The sequence below is a fragment of the Giraffa tippelskirchi genome, chromosome 5 (assembly GCF_054371585.1).
Source record: "Giraffa tippelskirchi isolate mGirTip1 chromosome 5, T2T-mGirTip1v1.2.pri, whole genome shotgun sequence".
NCBI lineage: Eukaryota > Metazoa > Chordata > Mammalia > Artiodactyla > Giraffidae > Giraffa > Giraffa tippelskirchi.
Window position 1 is genome coordinate 142,368,339 of NC_137279.1, and position 21,643 is coordinate 142,389,981.

Genomic DNA, 21,643 nt, shown 5'->3' on the forward strand with positions numbered 1-21,643 from the left:
AAGCGGATCTTCTTGGAATATTCAGTTCAGTTCAGTTCAGTCGCTCAGTTGTGTCCGACTCTTTGTGACCCCATGAATCGCAGCACACCAGGCCTCCCTGTCCATCACAAACTCCCGGAGCTTACCCAAAACCACATCCATCGAGTCGGTGATGCCATCCAACCATCTCACCCTCTATCGTCCCCTTCTCCTCCTGCCCCCAATCCTTATTACTCGTAGGATAAATACGCCACAGAGTAGGAGAAAACAACATATTCAGCCACACAATTTACTTTTTTTCTTTCCAGCAACATACTTATCTGAAAATTGAACCAATATCAAAGAAAGGCATTCTAGGAAAATGAAGCAGAGAAAGGAGGAAAGACATGGAGAAAGAATAGCAAAGCATTTCTGGTTTTCTTCTTAAAAGAAAGGAGGAGGTGAAGGATGCCAAGGGTTGAAACCTGCAAATCAGTAAAGGACAGACAGACTAATTCTCTTTTGGCTTCAGCCTCATGGAGGAGAGAAAAGATGTGAGAAAGAGCAGCAGCCGTTTCTGAAAAACAAAGCAGAATGTTGTTTCTTCAGACACCTCCAGTATGATAGTCTGAATCAGCCATTCTATTTCTCCAAGTGATTGGCAATAATAGCAAGGTACCAAAACTATGATATTACAACCAAGATGAAGGTTTTATTTTAGATGGCCTAGATTATTTTATGTGTGTCTGACTTTCTGTAAAATTTAATCTTCAGTATTTCCAGAGACTCATATCCTGAGAGAAATCAAAGAGACAATTACAAGAAATAAGCTAGGGAACAATACTGAATATCTTATAATAACCTATAAGAGAAAAGAATCTGGAAAAGAGTATGTGTATATATATATATATATGAATCATTTTGCTGAATCATTTTGCTGCATACCTGAAACTAACAGAACATTGTAAATTAACTAGACTTCAGAAATAAAAACATTAAAATTAAAAAGAAACCACCTCACTAGCCTGAAAGATACATACTATACCTAAATTACTTTCTTCACTTCTTTTCCTCTATTTTATATCTTATTAGTAGAAGATTGGAGAAGGAAATGGCAACCCACTCCAGTGCTCTTGCCTGGAAAATTCCATGGACTGAGGAGGCTGGTAGGCTACAGTCTGTGGGGTCAGTCACAAAGAGTTGGGCACAACTGAGCGACTTTTCACTTTTGCTTACTAATATACCATTATGGAGAAGGAACTGGCAGCCCACTCCAGTATTCTTGCCTAGAGAATCCTGTGGACGGCAGAGCCTGGTGGGCTGCTGTCCATGGGATTGCTCAGAGTCAGACACGACTGAAGCAACTTAGCATAGCGTGCATAGCGTAGAAGATACACTCAATACACTGTGCCTTTCAATTGAGTTACAGTTGAATAGAGCTAATCCTGGGAACCTGGTTTCATGGACTAATCATACATATTTTCAGTATTAACTAAGTCTTAGATTTACTTAATTTGCTGTAGAAAAAAGCAATTGGAAGAATTGGGACTAGCTAAGAGAGAACCAAGGACAGTACAAACTTTGTATTAAATAATGGTTTTCTATAGGCCAGAAGAAATTTCTTAAATCTGTGTCAAAGAATGGTAGTTTTCCTTCTCAACAAGTTTCCACTTAACACCTTTTCACTGAATTAACAACTGTCTCGGACATTCAAGGATGAAACCACATCCAAGCACTTCTTTGGAATATGAGAGCAAGAAACATATTTCCCTTAAGGAACAAACAAGTAAACACTGGAAAATAGAGCATCAGATTTACGTGTTACTTCATCTAGTCCCCTAAATAATTTTATTTGATCCTTCCTGGTTATCCTCCTTTCTGATGAATATGAATTTAAGAAGTCAGTAAGCCATTTTGATTTATTCTCTCAAAGACCAAGGATACAGAATAGTATTGATGATTCTTAGAATTTGCATTATTTTATGGCTTACATATCTAGAATTTTCCTTATGTAATTAGTATCTAAAATAGTAACACTCAGAAAAGGGTCACAAATTATAAGAACAATAAGAAACTATGTTCTGCTTATCAACATCCTAGCTTCCCAAAAAGATATTAAATAATTTCAGTAAGTACAATATGCAAGAAGTTTTGTCTCTAGCTAAGACAATTTTCAAACCATTAAACAGGTTTTTATCCTGCTGTAGATTTAAACATGCTGTGGAAACAATTCAGAATGAGTTTCTCAAATGTATTTGACCAAGGACCTTTGTTTATATATCAATTAACAATCTTTGATGTGTTAACTTTTGAAGAAGCTAGAATATTCACATAGAAATCCTGAAGGCGCAGAATACCAAAGTCAAAAAGAAAACATGGATATTGTACCACAGCCTTTCCCAGTGTACAAGGCAGTTTCCAGATCTCTAGGACTGAGTGATTCCTTTAACAGCGTCTTGCTCTCCTGCCCCAAGTGCTGACATGGTCAGTTCTCTGTGATTTTTCTTTAGATAACCATCATCTGCCCCAATGAAAGAAAGTGGTAAAATAATTTTTAAAACTGGGGATTTACAAGCTTCTAGCATCTCATTGTTTGCCACAGTTTGGTAATTCTCAGAATAAAGTCATTTAACGTTCCCATTACTTTACCAACAAAGGTCTGTAGAGTCAAAGTTATGGTTTTTCCAGTAGTCTTGTGGAGATGTGAGAGCTGGACCATAAAGAAGGTTGAGTGTCGAAGAAGTGATGTTTTTGAACTGTGGGGTTGAAGAAGACTCTTGAGAGTCCCTTGGACTGCAAGGAGATCAAACCAATCAATCCTAAAGGAAATCAACCCTGAATATTCATTGGAAGGACTGATGAAAAGCTGAAGCTCCAATACTCTGGCTACCTGATGTGAGAGCCAACTCAATAGAAAAGACCCTGATGCTGGGAAACATTGAGATCAGGAGGAAAAGGGGACAACAGAGGATGTGATGGTTGAATGGCATCACTGACTCAATGGACATGAGTTTGAGCAAGCTCCGGGAGATGGTGAAGGAGAGGGAACTCTGGAGTGCTGCAGCCCATGGGGTTGCAGAGCCAGACACAACGGAGCAACTAAACAAAATTCCCATGACAAAAATTAACTTAGATCTCACAGGGAGATTGACTATCTTTAGATTTCTCTTACCTGCCAACTATGATTTTGTTAGTGCAATTCTCCTAATAGTTTTGGGAGGTTTTGGAGGGAGGGGTACTAACATAATTTCCCACTATATTAATATTTGATAGCAATGTTATGGTATGATAAATGCATAAAGCCTCTTGGAAATTTACAAAGTACTTTTTGTTTACTTCAGTTTCATTGTAAAATAGTGACAGTAATATATGTCTCATGGGGTTTTCTTATTTATTTATTTTTGGTTGCACTGGGTCTTCACTGCTGCACACAAATTTTCTCCAGTTGCGAGTGGGGGTTACTCTTTGTTACAGAGCATGGGCTCGAGATTGCTGGCTCAGTAGTTGTGGAGCAGGGGCTTAGTTGCTCCACGGCACGTGGGATCTTCCTGGATCAGGGATTGAACCTGTGTCCCCTGCACTGGCAGGCAAATTCTTAACCACTCTACAACCAGGGAAGTCCTCAAGGGGTGTTTCTGAGGATTAAAAATTATCCATCAAGTTCAACTATTGGAATGAAGAATACTCCAAAAATGTGTTTCCCACCCCGCTGCATGCACACACATATATTCCCCCAACTGTCCCCTTGCAATTGGTGTAGAAGTATATGAACATTAGTAATGTCAAAAGATGTTATTAGCCCTAAATTTCTAAGAGCCAATTATCAACTAGAAATGAATATTTCTTTTTTAAAAGGTACATTCATCCTGTACATAAATAAAAAGTATTTCTTATTTTTTTTGTAGAAACCATAAATAAAATTTGTTCATTAAATATACTTACAATGCAGAGTTTCAGTTTAGGAAGGTGAAGAATTTGGGAGATGGATGCTGGTGAGTTGCACAACAATGTGAATGTACTTAGTGCCACTGGACTGTATGGTTAAATATGATTAAAATATTAATAGTATGCTTCATATTATGTGACTACTGCAATAAAAAAAACATTTAAAACATAGGCATAGCAAAAAAAAAAGATGGTTGAGGATATTTCTAGAAGTAAACAAAGAAAGTGGTAAAATAATGAGTAGTATTTGGAGTATATACACTACATAATAGAATCCTTTAATAATTTTAAAAAAACACCAGAGTAATGGTGGTGCTAGAGGTGAAGAATCCACCTGCCAATGAAGGAGACATAAGAGATGCATGTTTCAATCCCTGGGTTGGGAAGATACCCTGGAGTAGGAAGCAAGAACCACTCAGTATTCTTGCCTGGAGAATTCCATGGACAGAGAAACCTGGCAGGCTACAATTCATGGGGCCACAAAGAGTCAGACACAACTTGAGTGACTGAGCAATGAAATTGTTAATCCTGGTATCGATGTCTAGTCCTATAAATTATGTAATTTACACAGCTCTTTAATTATACCACCACATTAAAAATTACTTTTCATAGCATCAGTGTAGCCTTGTGTTTTAATCCTCTCTCTGCGCTTTTAAAGAAATATTTTCTCCAAGTTATAGATTTTGTCTATTTAAAATGACACAATAGTATAATGGAATAATACTACCAACTATGGATCAAATTAGATCCCTGATAAGCTTATAAATCTAAAATTTCAGGCAAGAGAATTTGATTTTCAGAACTTGATAAAGAGGCCTATTTGTGATCAAATTCAATTAGTCTCAGAGTACAAGCATAATTAGGGGCTTCACTGGTGGCTCAGAGGTAAAGAATCTGCCTGCAGGAGATGTGGGTTCAATCCCTGGGTTGGGAAGATACCCTGGAGAAGGAACTGGCAATACACTCCAGTATTCTTGCCTGAAAAACCCTATGAACAGAGGAGCCTGTAGGGCTATAATCCATGGGGTCACAAAGAGGTGGACACAACTGAGCATGCAGGCATCCACAGGTGTAGTTATTGGTAAACACATCTGAAAAATAGAAGGGGACTCAGAAATCTCAGTGAAGGGAAGATGGTTTATTGGATTACCCAGACTCTCCAGAAAGGATCCATTAAAGACAAGATAATGAAGAACTTTGTTTGTCATGCTAAGTAATTTGGACCAAATTTGATAGTAATGAAGACTGGAAATAATTTAAAATCAGTTTGTAACTGTTGTTCAGTCACTCAGTTGTGTCCAACTCTTTGCAACCCCATGGCCTGCAGCACGCCAGGTTTCCCTGTCCTTCACTATCTCCTGGAATTTGCTCAAACTCATGTCCATTGAGGTAGTGATGTCATCCAACCATCTCACCCTGTTGTCCCCTTTTCCTCCTGCTCAAAGTGTTTCCCAGCATTAGGGTCTATTCTAATGAGTCAGCCCTTCACATCATGTGGCCAAAGTATTAGAGCTTCAGTTTTAGCATCAGTCCTTCCAGTGAATATTCAGGGTTGGTTTCCTTTAGGATTAGCTGGTTTGATCCCCTTGCTGTCCAATGGACTCTCAAGTCTTCTCTAACACCACGGTTCAAAAGCATCAATTCTTTGGTGCTCAGTCTTCTTCATGGTCCAACTCTCACATGACTACTGGAAAAACCAGAGTTTTGTCTAGAGAGACCTTTGTTGGCAAGGTGATATCTCTGCTTTTTAATACACTGCCTAGGTTTGTCATGGCTTTACTTCCAAGGTGTAAGCGTCTTAAATTTCATGGCTATAGTCACCATTTGCAGTGATTTTGGAGCCCTAGAAAATAAAGTCTGTCACTGTTTCCATTTTTTCCCATCTATTTGCCATCAAGTGATGGAACCAGATGCCATGATCTTCTTTTTTTTGAATGTTGAGTTTTAACCTAGATTTTTCACTCTCCTCTTTCCCTTTCATCAAGAGGCTCTTTAGTTCCTCTTCACTTTCTGCCATAAGGGTGGTGTCATCTGCATATCTGAGGTTATTGATATTTCTCCCTGCAATCTTGATTCCAGCTTGTGCTTCATCCAGTCCAGAATTTCACATGATGTACCCTGCATATAAGTTAAATAAGCAAGGTGACGATATACAGCCTTGACATATTCCTTTCCCAATTTTTAGCCAGTCTGTTTTTCCATGTCCAGTTTTAACTGTTGCCTCTTGACCTACATACAGGTTTCTCAAGAGGCAAGGATGGTGGCCTGGTATTCCCATCTTTTAAAGAATTTTCCACAGTTTTTTTGTGATCCACACAGTCAAATGCTTTAGCATTGTTAATGAAGCAGAAGTATATGTTTTTCTGGAATTCTCTTGCTTTTTGCATGATCTAGTGGATGTTGGCAACTTGGTCTCAGGTTCCTCTGCCTTCTCTAAATCCAGTTTGTACATCTGGATGTTCTTGGTTCATGTACTGTTGAAGCCTATAGCTTGAAGGATTTTGAGCTTTACCTGGTAGAGCTATTCCCTAGTAGTCCGGTGGTTAAGATTTTGCCTTTCAGTGCAGGGAGTATAGGTTCCATCACTGGTCAGGAGATAAGATCCCACATGCCAGAGCTGAAAAAGAAATAAAAGGAATACAGATAGGAAAAGAAGAAGTAAAACTCTCACTGTTTGCAGATGACATGATCCTCTACATAGAAAACCCTAAAGACTCTACTAGAAAATTACTAGAGTTGATCAATGAATATAGTAAAGTTGCAGGATATAAAATTAACACACAGAAATCCCTTGCATTCCTATACTCCAATAATGAGAAAACAGAAAGAGAAATTAAGGAAACAATACCATTCACCATTGCATCAAAAAGAATAAAATACTTAGGAATATATCTACCTAAAGAAACAAAAGACTTATATATAGAAAACTATAAAACACTGATGAAAGAAATCAAAGAGGACACAAACAGATGGAGAAATATACCGTGTTCATGGATTGGAAGAATTAATATAGTGAAAATGAGTATTCTACCCAAAGCAATCTACAGATTCAATGCAATCCCTATCAAGCTACCAATGGTATTTTTCACAGAACTAGAACAAATCATCTCACAATTTGTATGGAAATATAAGAAACCTCGAATAGCCAAAGCAATCTTGAGGAAGAAGAATGGAACTGGAGGAATCAACCTGCCTGACTTCAGACTCTACTACAAAGCCACAGTCATCAAGACAGTATGGTACTGGCACAAAGATAGAAATATAGATCAATGGAACAAAATAGAAAGCCCAGAGATAAACCCACGCACTTATGGACACCTTATCTTCGACAAAGGAGGCAAGAATATACAATGGAGAAAAGACAACCTCTTTAACAAGTGGTGCTGGGAAAACTGGTCAACCACTTGTAAAAGAATGAAACTAGAACACTTCCTAACACCGTACACAAAAATAAACTCAAAATGGATTAAAGATCTAAACGTAAGACCAGAAACAATAAAACTCCTAGAGGAAAACATAGGCAAAACACTCTCCGACATAAATCACAGCAGGATCCTCCATGACCCACCTCCCAGAATATTGGAAATAAAAGCAAAAATAAACAAATGGGACCTAATTAAAATTAAAAGCTTTTGCACAACAAAGGAAACTATAAACAAGGTGAAAAGACAGCCTTCAGAATGGGAGAAAATAATAGCAAATGAAGCAACAGACAAACAATTAATCTCAAAAATATACAAGCAACTTCTGCAGCTGAATTCCCGAAAAATAAATGACCCAATCAAAAAATGGGCCAAAGAACTAAACAGACATTTCTCCAAAGAAGACATACAGATGGCTAACAAACACATGAAAAGATGCTCAACATCACTCATTATTAGAGAAATGCAAATCAAAACCACAATGAGGTATCATTTCACACCAGTCAGAATGGCTGCTATCCAAAAGTCTACAAGCAATAAATGCTGGAGAGGGTGTGGAGAAAAGGGAACCCTCTTACACTGTTGGTGGGAATGCAAACTAGTACAGCCACTATGGAGAACAGTGTGGAGATTCCTTAAAAAACTGGGAATAGAACTGCCATATGACCCAGCAATCCCACTGCTGGGCATATACACCGAGGAAACCAGAATTGAAAGAGACGCGTGTACCCCAATGTTCATCGCAGCACTGTTTACAATAGCCAGGACATGGAAGCAACCTAGATGTCCATCAGCAGATGAATGGATAAGGAAGCTGTGGTACATATACACAATGGAATATTACTCAGCCATTAAAAAAAATACATTTGAACCGGTTCTACTGAGATGGATGAAACTGGAGCCCATTATACAGAGTGAAGTAAGCCAGAAAGAAAAACAACAATACAGTATACTAATGCATATATATGGAATCTGAAAGATGGTAACGATAACCCTATATGCGGGACAGAATGAGAGACACAGATGCATGGAACAATTTTATGGACTCTGAGGGAGAAGGTGAGGGTGGGTCGTTCTGGGAGAATGGCATTGAGACATGTGTATTGTCATATGTGAAACAGAGCACCATTCCATGTTCGATGCATGTGACAAGGGCTCGGGGCCGGGGCAGTGGGATGATCCAGAGGGATGGGAGGGGGAGGGAGGTGGGTGGGGGGTTCGGGAAGGGGAACACATGTAAACCCATGGCTGATTCTTGTCAATGTATGGCAAAAACTATTACAATATTGTAAAGTAATTATCCCCCAAGTAAAATAAATAAATTTATTAAAAAAAAAAAAAAAAAAAAAAAAAAAGATCCCACATGCCTAGCAGCCAAAAGAAACAAAACATAAAACAGAAACAGTGTTGTAAAAACTTCAATAAATAAAGACCTTAAAAATGGTCCACACCAAAAAAACAAAGGTAACTAAAATAGAAATATTTTTAGGAGGAAAATTCCACATTCAATGTAAATGGTCAAAGTAGTTATTCTTTGTGAACAAAGTGGTTATAAAAAACAGTTAGGCAGACATAGATCAGGTGAAACGTGATACTTGATTGCAGTGAGAATTATAATAAAGAACAAAATTTAAAAACTTACATGTTGGGACTCAACAGCCAACTACCCTCTCTAATCATCAGAGCAAAGAATGACTTGTATCCATAAAGAAATGTGTCACTGGGCAAGTGAAGGTCAAACCACACAGGCTCAGATGGTATTAATAGTTACAAATTTAATAATGAGACTCTCACTGACTTGCAAAACTTTTCAGAATTACAATTGAAATGCTGAATTGCAGGGGGTCAGCATCTTATAAAGAATTACTGGCATTGCTTATGAGAGTTGAATTATTTCCAAGGTCAGTGTTGTAATATGATGGTGTGTCATCATCCATTTCTCTTTTTTAAATTAATTTTTTTGGACTATAGTTACCGTACAATGTTTAGTTTCTACTATACAGTTTCTACTATACATAGTATATATTCTACTATAGTCTCTACTATATATATATATATCTCCTCCTTTTTGGACTTCTTCCCATTCAGTTCACCACAGTGCATTAAAAGTAGAATTCCCAGTAACTCGCCAGGCTCCTCTGTCCATGGAATTTTCTAGGCAATGATACTGGAGCGGGTTGCCATTCCCTCCTCCAGGGGATCTTCCTAACTCAAGGATTTGACCCGTGTCTCTTATGTCTCCTGCATTGGCAGGCAGTTTCTTTACCATTAGCACCTCCTGGAAAGCCCAGTAGTATATGTATATGTGTATGTGTATATATATATGTCAATCCCAATCTCCCTATTCCTCCCACCACCCCACTTTCCTCCTTGGTATCCATACATTTGTTCTCTATGTCTGTGACTCTATTTCTGCTTTGTTATTCCTCAGATCTGCAGTTTTTCTTCTGAGACTAGAGATAATAAGATAATTCTTTTCCCCTGATGTTTACTTCTCACAAATTAAAATTCAGAAAACTTTCTAAATACCTACAGGTGAATGACCGCAATGCCAGCGCATAAGCTAAGCGATTGATGCAGCTTCATTAGATCAGAATGAATTGCTGTCTCACGTCTGAACTGAATCACAACCCATGATAGGTTCTCTTGACAGGTAAAGGCAAGCTGGTCCAAAATGTATTTCTATTTTAGTCAGACATAAACTGTAATGGGCTTAAATCAGTAGAGGGCCAACAATTTATCATCAAAGGCGTGGAGGATGGACTAGCATGTTTAGGAAAAAAGCCAATTGATACCTCTTTGCGATAGCACAAAACCACAGCCGCCGCACAGATCCAAGCTGCTCTTCACCTGGAGACCTTGGAGTTCTTGGAACACTCTTCCCAGTCACCACAAGTTTCTGATTAGTGCAATTAATACGGGCTGGGAAATGAGTGTCACACACCAGAAAGAGGGTAAGACCCATAGGAGCCACAGTGAGATCATCTGGAGCACGCTCTCGCATGGGAAATGCCACTGTTTCTTAAGGCATCACTGAAAGCATCGCTCAATGACAATTTTAATATCTGCTTAACGGTAATTTGGAAAGCAAATAGCTATGTAGTGCTTCTAATTTTAGCTTCTTTAATTCTCAGGACCTTTTTACTCTATACACAGCTACAGCATTTTCTTTTGAGCGTTGCTGTGAGGAAATCACTAATCTTATAAAATAAAATCATAGGGTGATGACAAATGTCACAATCTTCAGGAAACTACATCCAGTTGCTGTTTTCCACTCTTTTAATAGTGTCATGTTTTACAGATTAGTGTATTTGGCACTGAGATTTCAGAAGGATATATTTATTTAAAGAAGTGTCTACTTAAAACATGTTTATCTGTGTTTATGTTACTTTGTAAGTCTCCCAGTAACCAATGATACATTGTTCTTGAGAGGGAGAGGAACTTCCCTGGTAGAACCTTGTCTTGAAAAAGGGCCTTTGCTTCTGTGGCTTTTTCCCTTTACCTTAGAAATACCATTTATTTGGTCTTGCATAAAAGACCTTGTATTTTAACGCCTTTAGAATGAGATTTTGTGTTCAAGTATTTTTATTTAGTTTTGGTCTGTTTATTGTCTACAGTTAATCTAATTTAATTAACTTGACCCAAAAGCATTAGTATTATATTTTATTTGGAAACTGAAACATTTCAGTACCCCTCTGGGAAGCCAAAAATTGACTAAAGATTTATTTACCAAAGCAGCAAATTATTTTAAGATTAACTGAACTCAAGCAAGAGTAGAAAATGTGAGGATTAAAGAAGATTGTAAACATTGAAAGTGTAGGCAGGAAAATACAAAATTTATCCAAATAGCCTTGTAAAAGGTTTTTGGTTAGGGTTATAAAGGGTAAGCAATATTTTTGGACTATTATGGGAATTTTTCCAGTGCATAACACAAAACTTCCTTCGACATCAGTAAGAAATTTATAACCAGCTAAACTGTGGCCTCACTTAAGTCTGCTTTGTCTTTTTGAATATGATTTTTACTGTCAATCTATACCATCCCATATTCTCCTAGCCTCTTTCTAGATAACTCTTACATTTCTCAAGGCAAATTTTTTGGGATTGGAGCAAAAACAGTGTTTATGAAAGGAATTAAATTACCAGTACTAAAACATTTTGCACTGTCAAAAAGTCGTTTCTTGGATCATTGTGAGTAGTTGATTAGATCAGTAGTTCTCAAAGTGTGGTCCTCAGACCAGCATTGCCTGGGGACCTTTCCCTGGATCTTGTTTGCTACTGCTGCTAAGTGACTTCAGTCATGTTTGACTCTTTGCGACCCCGTGGACTATAGTCCAACAGTCTCCTCTGTCCATGAGACTCTCCAGGCAAGAATACCGGAGTGGGAAGGCATTTACTTTTCCAAAGGACCTTCCCAACGCAGGGATCAAACCCTCGTCTCTTACATCTCCTCCACTGGTAGGCAGGCTCTTGTTCAGTTCAGTTCAGTTCAGTTGCTCAGTCATGTTGGACTCTTTGTGACCCCCATGCCTTGCAGCACACCAGGCTTCCCTGTCCATCACCAACTCCCAGAGCTTACTCTAACTCATGTCCATTGAGTCGGTGATGCCATCCAACCATCTCATCATCAGTCATCCCCTTCTCCTCCTGCCTTCAATCTTTCTGAGCATCAGGGTCTTTTCCAAACGAGTCAGTTCTTCACATAAGGTGGCCAAAGTATTGGAGTTTCAGCTTCAGCATCAGTCCTTCCAATGAATATTCAGAAATGATTTCCTTTAGGATTTACTAGTTGGATCTCCTCGCAGTCCAAGGGACTCTCAAGAGTCTTCTCCAACACTACAGTTCAAAAGCATCAATTCTTTGGCACTCAGCTTTCTTTATAGTCCAACACTCACATCCATACATGACTACTGGAAAAACCATAGCTTTCACCAGATGGACCTTTACTGGTAAAGTAATGCCTCTGCTTTTTAATATGCTGTCTAGTCTGGTCATAGCTTTTCTTCCAAGGAGCAAACGTCTTTTTATTTCGTGGCTGCAATCACCATCTGCAGTGATTCTGGAGCCCCAAAAAATAGTCTCTCACTGTTTCCATTGTTTCCCCATCTATTTGCCATGAAGTGATAGGACCAGATGCCATGATCTTAGTTTTCTGAATGGTGAGTTTTAAGCCAACTTTTTCACTCTCTTCTTTCACTTTCATCCAGAGGCTCTTTAGTTCTTCTTTGCTTTCTCCATAAAGGTGGTGTCATCTGCTTATCTGAGGTTATTGATATCTCTCCCAGCAATCTTCATTCCAGCTTGTGCTTCTTCCAGCCCAACATTTCTCTTGATGTACTCACATAGAAGTTAAATAAGCAGGGTGACAATATAAAGCCTTGACTTATTCTTTCCCGATTTGGAAACAGTCTGTTGTTCCAGTTCTAACTATTGCTTCTTGACCTGCAGCATACAGATTTCTCAGGAGGCAGGTCAGGTGGTCTGGTAGTCCCATCTCTTTAAGAATTTTCCACATTTTGTTGCAATCCATACAGTCAAAGGCTTTGGCGTAGTCAATAAAACAGAAGTAGATGTTTTTCTGATATTCTCTTGCTTTTTTGATGATCAAACAGATGTTGGCAATTTGATCTCTTGATCCTCTGGCTTTTCTAAATCCAGCTTGAACATCTGGAAGTTCACAGTTCACATACTGTTGAAGCCTGGCTTGGAGAATTTTGAGCATTACTTTGCTAGCATGTAAGATGAGTGCAATTGTGCAGTAGTTTGAGCATTCTTTGGCATTGCCTTTCTTTGGGACTGGAATGATAACTTACCTTTTCCAGTCTTCTGGCCACTGCTGAGTTTTCCAATTTGCTGGCATATTGAGTGCAGCACTTTCACAACATCATCTTTTAGGATTTGAAATAACTCAGCTGGAATTTCATCACCTGCACTAGCTTTGTTCGTAGTGATGCTTCCTAAGGCCCACTTGACTTTGCATTCTAGGATATCTGGCTCTAGTCCAGTGATCACACCATTGTGGTTATCTGGGTCATGAAGATTTTTTTGTATAGTTCTTCTGTGTATTTTTGCCATCTCTTGTTAATATCTTCTGCTTCTGTTAGGTCCATAAGATTTCTGTCCTTTATTGTGCCCATCTTTGCATGAAATGTTCCCTTGGTATCTCTAATTTTCCTGAAAAGATCTCTAATCTTTCCCATTCTATTTTCTTTCTCTGTTTCATTGCATTGATTTCATTGCATTATTCACTGAAGAAGGCTTTCTTATCTCTCCTTGCTATTCTTTGGAACTCTGCATTCACATGGGTATATCTTTCCTTTTCTCCTTTGCCTTTAGCTTCTCTTCTTTTCTCAGATCTTTGTAAGGCCTCCTCAGACAACCCTTTTGCCTTTTTGCATTTCTTTTTCTGGGGATAGTCTTGATTCCTGCTTCTTGTACAAGGTCACAAACCTCCATCCATAGTTCTCCAGGCACTCTGTCTATCAGATCTAATCTCTTGAATCTATGTATCACTTCCACTGTATAATCATAAGGGATTTGATTTAGGTCATACATGAATGGTCTAGTGGTTTTCCCTACTTTCCTCAATTTAAGTCTGTATTTGGCAATAAGGAGTTCATGATCTGAGCCACAGTCCACTCCCGGTCTTTTTTTTGCTGACTGTATAGAGCTTCTCCATCTTTGGCTGCAAAGAATATAATCAGTCTGATTTCAGTATTGACCATCTGGTGATGTCCTTGTGTAGAGTCTTCTCTTGTGTTGTTGGAAGACGGTGTTTGCTATGACCAGTGCGTTCTCTTGGCAAAACTCTGTTAGCCTTTGACCTGCTTCTTTTTGTACTCCAAGGCCAAATTTGCCTGATACTCCAGGTATCTCTTGACTTCCTACTTTTGCAATCCAGTCCCCTATAATGAAAAGGACATCTTTTGGGGGTGATAGTTCTAGAAGGTCTTATAGGTTTTCATAGAACCATTCAACTTCAGCTCCTTCAGCATTACTGGTTGGGGAATAGATTTAGATTACTGTGATATTAAATGGTTTGCCTTGGAAATGAACAGAGATCATTCTGTCGTTTTTGAGATTGCATCCAAGTACTGCATTTTGGACTCTTTTGTTGACTGTAAGGGCTACTCCATTTCTTCTAAGGGATTCTTGCCCACACTAGTAAATATAATGATCATCTGAGTTAAATTCACCCATTCCAGTCTATTTTAGTTCACTGACTCCTACTAAGTTGATGTTCACTCTTGTCATCTCCTGTTTAACCACTTCCAATTTGCCTTGATTCATGGACCTAACATTCCAGGTTCCTATACAATATTGCTCTTTACAGCATCAGACTTTACTTCCATCACCAGTCACATCCACTACTGGGATTGTTTTTGCTTTGGCTCAATCTCTTCATTCTTTCTGGAGTTATTTCTCCACTGATCTCCAGTAGCATATTGGGCACCTCCTGACCTGGGGAATTCATCTTTCAGTGTCCTATCCTTTTGCCTTTTCACACTGTTCATGGGGTTCTCAAGGCAAGAATACTGAAGTGGTTTGCCATTCCCTTCTCCAGTGGACCACGTTTTGTCAAAACTCTCCACCACGACCCGTCCATCTTGGGTGGCCCTACATGGCATGGCTCATAGTTTCATTGAGTTAGACCAGGCTGTGGTCCATGTGATTAGATTGGTTAGTTTTCTGTGATTGTGGTTTTCAGTCTGTCTGCCCTCTGATGGAGAAGGATAAGAGGCTTGTGGAAGCTTCCTGATGGAAGAGACTGACTGAGGGGGAAACTGGGTCTTGTTCTGATGGGCAGGGCCATGCTCAGTAAATCTTTAATCCAATTTTCTGTTGATGGTCAGGGCTGTGTTCCCTCCCTGTTGTTTGACCTGAGGCCAAACTGTGGTGGAGGTAATGAAGATAATGGCGACCTCCTTCAAAAGGTCCCATGCAGGCACTGCTGCACTCAGTGTCCCCAGCCTGCAGAAGGCCACCACCAACCCACGCTTCCACTGGACACTTCTGGACACTCACGGGAAAGTCTGGGTCAGTCTCTTCTGGGGTCACTGCTCCTTTCTCTTGGGTCCTGGTACACACAAGCTTTTGTTTGTGCCCCCCACGAGTTTGTTTCCTCAGTCCTGTTTAAGTTCTGGCAGCTCTCTGGTGGGGTTAATGGCGGCCTCCTTCAGGAGGGCTTATGCCATACCCAGGTCTACTTCACCCAGAGCCCCTGTCCCTGCAGCAGTCCACTGCTGACCCGGACCTCCACAGGAGACACTCAAACACAGTTCTGGCTCAGTCTCTGTGGGGTCTCTGGGTCCTGGTGTGCACAAGGTTTGCTTGAGCCCTCCGAGCATCTCTGGCAGGTATGGGGTTTGATTCTAAATGTGATTTTGCCCCTCCTACCATCTTGCTGGGACTTCTCCTTTGCCCCTGGGTATGGGGTATCTTTCCTTGGTGGGATCCAACATTCTCCTGTCTTTGGTTGTTCAGCAGCCAGTTGTAGTTTTGGAGTTCTCACAGGAGAAGATGAGTGCACATCCTTCTACTCCGCCATCTTGCCACATCTTATTAGAAATGTAAATTTAGTGGTTCCTCCCAAGACCTACTGAATCAGTCAGTGGAATAGAGTCCAGCAATCTGATTCAGCAAGACATCAGGTAAAAAGGGCTTTCCAGGTGACACAGTGGTAAAGAATCCACCTGCAATGCAGGAGACCTGAATGCAGCCTCCATCCCTGGGTCAGAAATGTCCCCTGGAAAAGGAAATGGCAGCCCACTACAGTATTCTTGCCTGGGAAATCCCATGGGCAGAGGAGCCTGGCGGGTTATGGGGTCTCAAAAGAGTCAGACATAACATATCAATTAAACAACAGCAAGGTTAAATGAGATCCCCAGGATGGGCCTAATCCAATATTACAATATTATCCTCATCAGAAAAGGATATTAGACACAGACAAAAGGCCATGTGAAGATAAAGGAAACAGGGAGACAGGCTTCATTAGAAATCAACTCTGCTGACACCTTGGTCTCAAACTTCTAGCCTCCAGAAAAGTGAGGAAATACATTTCTGTTGTTTAAGCCACCTAGTCTGTGGTGCTTTGCTACAGCCCTAGCAAAATAATATACCTCTTAATTAACCCACTTAACCACCTGGAAACTATTGATGGTCATGGAAGACATGGCAAACAGGAAAAATGGTATTACATAAATATTCTTTACTCAAAAAACAATTCAAAGGCTGAGCCCTACTAGTGATAGTGGCATTGTTGAATACTAAGGGTACTATTACTTTTATTATTTGTGGTCTAGATCACTGTTTCCCATTCTGAGTTAATAATAGAGGCCAGGTGAGCTAAGTAAAATATTTCAAAAAGCCTAGTGGTAATCTATTCAAGATAAGACTTCAAAAATATAACTTAGAAAAAAATTCTGAAATTACTCTCATGATGTGGGATCTATTGGTTATATATCTGGGATTTAAAAAGAAAAGTTAGAGGCCCATTTCACATGACACACAAACATACATTCCATGAAAACTACACAGTTTAAAGAGTAAAAACAAAACTCAAATTGTAGAAAATGACATAACAGGATATATTTATAATCTTTGAGGACAGAAAGTCTTTCTAAACAAGAAACAAAAGAAGGAATCCATTAAAGGTTAGTTCTGCCTAAGTGAAAATGTAAAATTCTTATGTGCTGAAAGACACCTTCAAGGCAGAAGAAAGTGGCAGCCTGGTAGAAGAGTATTTGTAGCAAACATAGAAAAGTATCAATACCTGCTAAGGACACAATTGTGTCTCCCTCCCACCAAATTCTTATCTTTAAGCCTTATCTCCCAATCTAACAGTATTTAGAGATGGGGCCTTTGGGAGGTAATTTAGTTTTTATTTTTTAATTAATTTTTATTGGAGTATAGTTGCTTTAAAATGTTGTGTGAGTTTCTACTGTACAGCAAAGTGAATCACCTATAATATACATATATCCCCTCTTTTTTGGATTTCCTTCCCATTTAGGTCACACAGAGCACCGAGTTTCCTGTGCTATAACAGTAGGTTCTCATTTGATGAGGTCCTGAGGGCAAGGTCTTCATAAGGAAATTAGTGCCCTTAGAGAAAGAAACCGGACAATTTGCTTCCTCTCTCTCTCTCTGCTATGTGAGGACATAGCATACAGGATACAGCAAGAAGATGCCTAGAAGGAGAGCTCTTGCCAGTTAATTGTCTAACACCTTAATCTTGGGCTTTCTTGCCTCCAGAACAGGGAGAAATAAATTTCACTTGTTTAAGCCATCTAGTCTATGGTGCTTTGTTAGAGAAGCTCAAGCTGACAAAGATAATATCCTTAACGTAGAGAGTCTTCCTGCAAGTCAAGAAGAAAAAATGAGCATATTAAAAATGGATAAAGGTCAGGAACAGGAAATTTACAGAGGAAGCGCAAATGACTCATAAACGTATAAAAAGTTGCTCATTTTCATTAGCAATGGAAAATGCAAGCAACCTCAAGGATGACTTAAATATAATTTATTTTTTGCCAATCAGATTGGTGACAATAAAAAGATTGCTGGAATACACAATAGGTGATGTCAGGAATAGGGCATCTTCTCTTAAAAGAGGATGGGGGTACACATTGCACAATTTAGCAATGCATATGAACATTGAAAATGAGCAGGTCTTAAGTTAGTAATTCCACAAAACACACACACACAAAAATATAAAGGTGTGCATATCAAAATAACATCATTTTAAAAAGGGAAATAACTGAAAACAGAAACAACTTTCCTTCAATAGGAAAATTGTTAATTTAAATTATGGCACATTTATATTATGTAATACTATTTAGCTGTTAAGAGTATTCTGAATATATTGACATGGACTACAGGAGATCAAACCAGTCAATCCTAAAGGAAATCAATCCTGAATATTCACTGGAAGGACTGATCCTGAAGCTGAAGCTGCAATACTTTGGCCACTTAATGTGAAGAGCTGACTCATTTGAAAAGAACTTGATGGTGGCAAAGACTGAAAGCAGGAGAAGAGGATGACAGAGAATGGGATGGCTGGGTGGCGTCACTGACTCAAAGGACATGAGTTTGAGCAAGCTCCAGAAGAGAGTGAAGGACAGGGAAGCCTGGCATCCTGCAGTCCGTGGGGCTGCAAAGAGTTGGATACGACTGAGCAACTGAACGACAAATCGAAATAAAAAAGCGCAGAACACAACAGCATGTCTTGTATGATCTCATTTGTTAAAACTAAAATGATGTAGGTGTGTATTAGTGTAAAGTTGTCTCCTTTAACATGGGAAAGGTAGCAACATAACAACAGGTGCAATTTGCTAATTTGGAGTTTTACCAATTAGACATTAAAAATAATTCAGATGAAATTGAATATGAAACTCTATGATTGAGTTTACATCCTAAGTAGAAAAATAAAGGGCACTTAAAACCCAAAATACAGCTCCTTCAGATTTCAGTAATTCTACGTCTCCTTTTTATGACTAAGATGCATATAAAACTGATGCGTAATTTTCCTTTTCCAGCCAGTACAGAGCTGCTTGGAGGCTGGTAGGGGTGGTGAGGCCCGAAACAGCTTCTGAAATTTCTGAGCAGCCCTGGTCAGTACAAAATGGACCCAGTAGTCTTGAGTTACATGGACAGTCTCCTGTGGCAGTCGTCTCACTACTGGATCCTCCAAACTGGCTCAATGACCATGTTATTGGGTTTTCCTTTGAGTACCTTGCCAACAGTCAATTTCATGACTGCTCTGACCACGTCTGCTTCATCAGCCCCGAAGTTTTTCAGTTCATCAAGTGGCTGTCAACCCAGCAGAGATCACCATGTTCCTTGAACCACTGGATCTCCCCAACAAGAGAGTTATATTTTTAGCCATCAATGATAATTCCAACCACACAGCTGGGGGAACCCACTGGAGCTTGTTGGTTTATCTACAAGGTAAAAATGGCTTTTTTCATTATGATTTTTATGGTAGCAACTCATTCCATGCAAAGCAGGTAGCAGAAAAACTAGAGGCTTTCTCAGGCAGAAAAGGAAACAAACTGGCCTTTGTGGAAGAGAAAGCCCCTGCTCAACAAAACAGCTGTGACTGTGGGATGTACGTGATATGTAACACTGAGGCCTTATGTCAGAATTCCTTTAGACAACAGCCAAAATCACTATTGCAGCTAAATCATCCCTACATACATCATAAAGAAGAGAGACGAATGGAAAGATCTCATTGCCAGAGTTGCTAAAAATTAGCTGTTGAAATATATTTGACTTTTGAAGTCTCTTTTGTCTGTCTCCATGTATTGGATGGCTGCAGTCAGTGCCTGAGGGAAGATGCCTAGGAGAGGAAAGCTTAGAATGTTTACTTTTCCCTAAGAGAATGTTGTCCTCTACACTATCTTAATGGAAAGTTTCACTTTAACCCTAACTTCAGAGCAATATGTTCTATGAAGATGTCTTCAAAATATGCACCAAAACTGATTAATTCCCTTTTGGGCTCCCTCATCCACACTGGTTTATTCCAAAGAAAAAGATTGATCTGTAAAACAAATTAAGACTATGTTAAATCTAGAAGCAAGAATAAAATCATAGAGCCACCAAAAACCAAAAAGCACAGCCCACACATTTCAAGAGATCAATTGGCTAGAAGCAGATTAAGACCTAACCTAATTCAAGATCAAAGTATTATCAGTTCCTCAGTTCTATGATATCTCTTCCATCCAACAAGCAAAGGCTTTCTAAGCTAAAACCTTTGCCAATACTTGATAAAGATGATGTTAGCCCATAGTTGCCCATCTGATTCCTGGAGCACTCTAAATGTGTTGAAATAAATGTCTGTGGTGGACCTCTTGTTTTGCTTCTGAAACTTACCATAAGTTGGTTTATTTTTGAGATATAAAAGAGAAAAAGTGACCTTTCTCAACTCTTTCACTTAATTCAAAATACAGACAATGTAATTTTTGAAATGTGGAACCAAGAGTAAAAAAGAAATGATATTCCTTTTAAATTAAAAAAAAAGATGCATAATTTCACTATTCTTTCATAATCTAGATGAGTAACTAAAAAGTATACTTTAGCAAATATGAGATTTTTGATAATGTAAAAACCTTCCAATTATTAATACTTTTTCATAATTGCATATCATATCTTTCTCATATTACTTTCCATTGATATTTTTGCAGGGCAGAAATACAGCTCTGCCAGAAATTCTTTACAATAACTTCCTACAGAATCTTTGAACAAAACATTCGGTATATATAAACTTATATGTCAAGATTCCTAAGATTTCAATTTTGCCAGGTTTCTGATTCATTTCATATACTGTCATGTTTGGGTTAAAAATGAAGCGACTTGGTGAAAAAGAAAAGAAATATAGTTTAATCTTGTTCTAGTGCTATTATCCTACTTTGGGTTTTCTAATAGTTTGATAAAATTCAACAGCAAAGAGTTTATTAAGGTATCAAGATATTCTAAAGAGACTGAAAATGCAAAGGTAAAAGTAAATTTCAAACATCTTCATTTATTAGAAAAACAACTATTTCAGACAATGCTGCAACTAGGCTATTCTTGGCATTGTACAGAATGTTTCACTCTCTGTATTTTTAAAATCCAAGCTTTTCACTTTTTATTCTATGATGTCATCTAAAATTTCTATTAATTGCAAAAAGCTTGTAGAATATATATAGCATTCATTCTGCTTTATCTTTGTAGATTACAAGATTCTTAAATAAATGAGACCTAAATATTTGTATCCCATGATGTTTCTAAATACATTTTTTTTTTTTAATTTAAACCTGGTTCTAGTTTGAATGCTCCTAGGAAGTCAATAATGAAAAAAAAAAAATTACCTAATACGGAAATCACTACTGCTATCTACCAATTTTTTTCAGCTGTCCTTTTTGATATTTCATAGTACTATACTTACCTGCCCTGCTTGAAGTTAGTGGGGCCATTTTACTTGCTTTGGCCAGAGATGTGTGAGCAAAAGTAATATGTATCACCTCAAGGTGGAAGCTCTTAGAGGCACTGCATGATTCATCAGGCTGTTTTTCCCTTTAGCACCACAAACAGTAACATCTAAGATTACTGCTGCTTTGTCCCAAGATCTCTGAGTGCTCACAGTGAGCTGAGCTCTCCTTCTGAGTGGACAGTATCCACAGGTGAGATACAAACCTTTCTGGATTTATGGCACTGAGATTTGGGGATTGTTTGTTATTACAGGTATACTTGTGCCACTGTGTTTTCAAAATGATCAAATTCCCATCAGAATTATAACCTACCTGTGTAAGATGAGGCACAGGAGAAAGAAACAAGGCAGATGTCAC

At 38.7% G+C, this 21,643-nt stretch overlaps 1 pseudogene; it reads left to right on the forward strand.

Moving 5' to 3' along the window:
• Positions 1 to 18,909: 18,909 nt before the first annotated feature.
• On the forward strand, positions 18,910 to 19,571 carry LOC145506641 (sentrin-specific protease 8-like; annotated as a pseudogene).
• Positions 19,572 to 21,643: the final 2,072 nt, after the last annotated feature.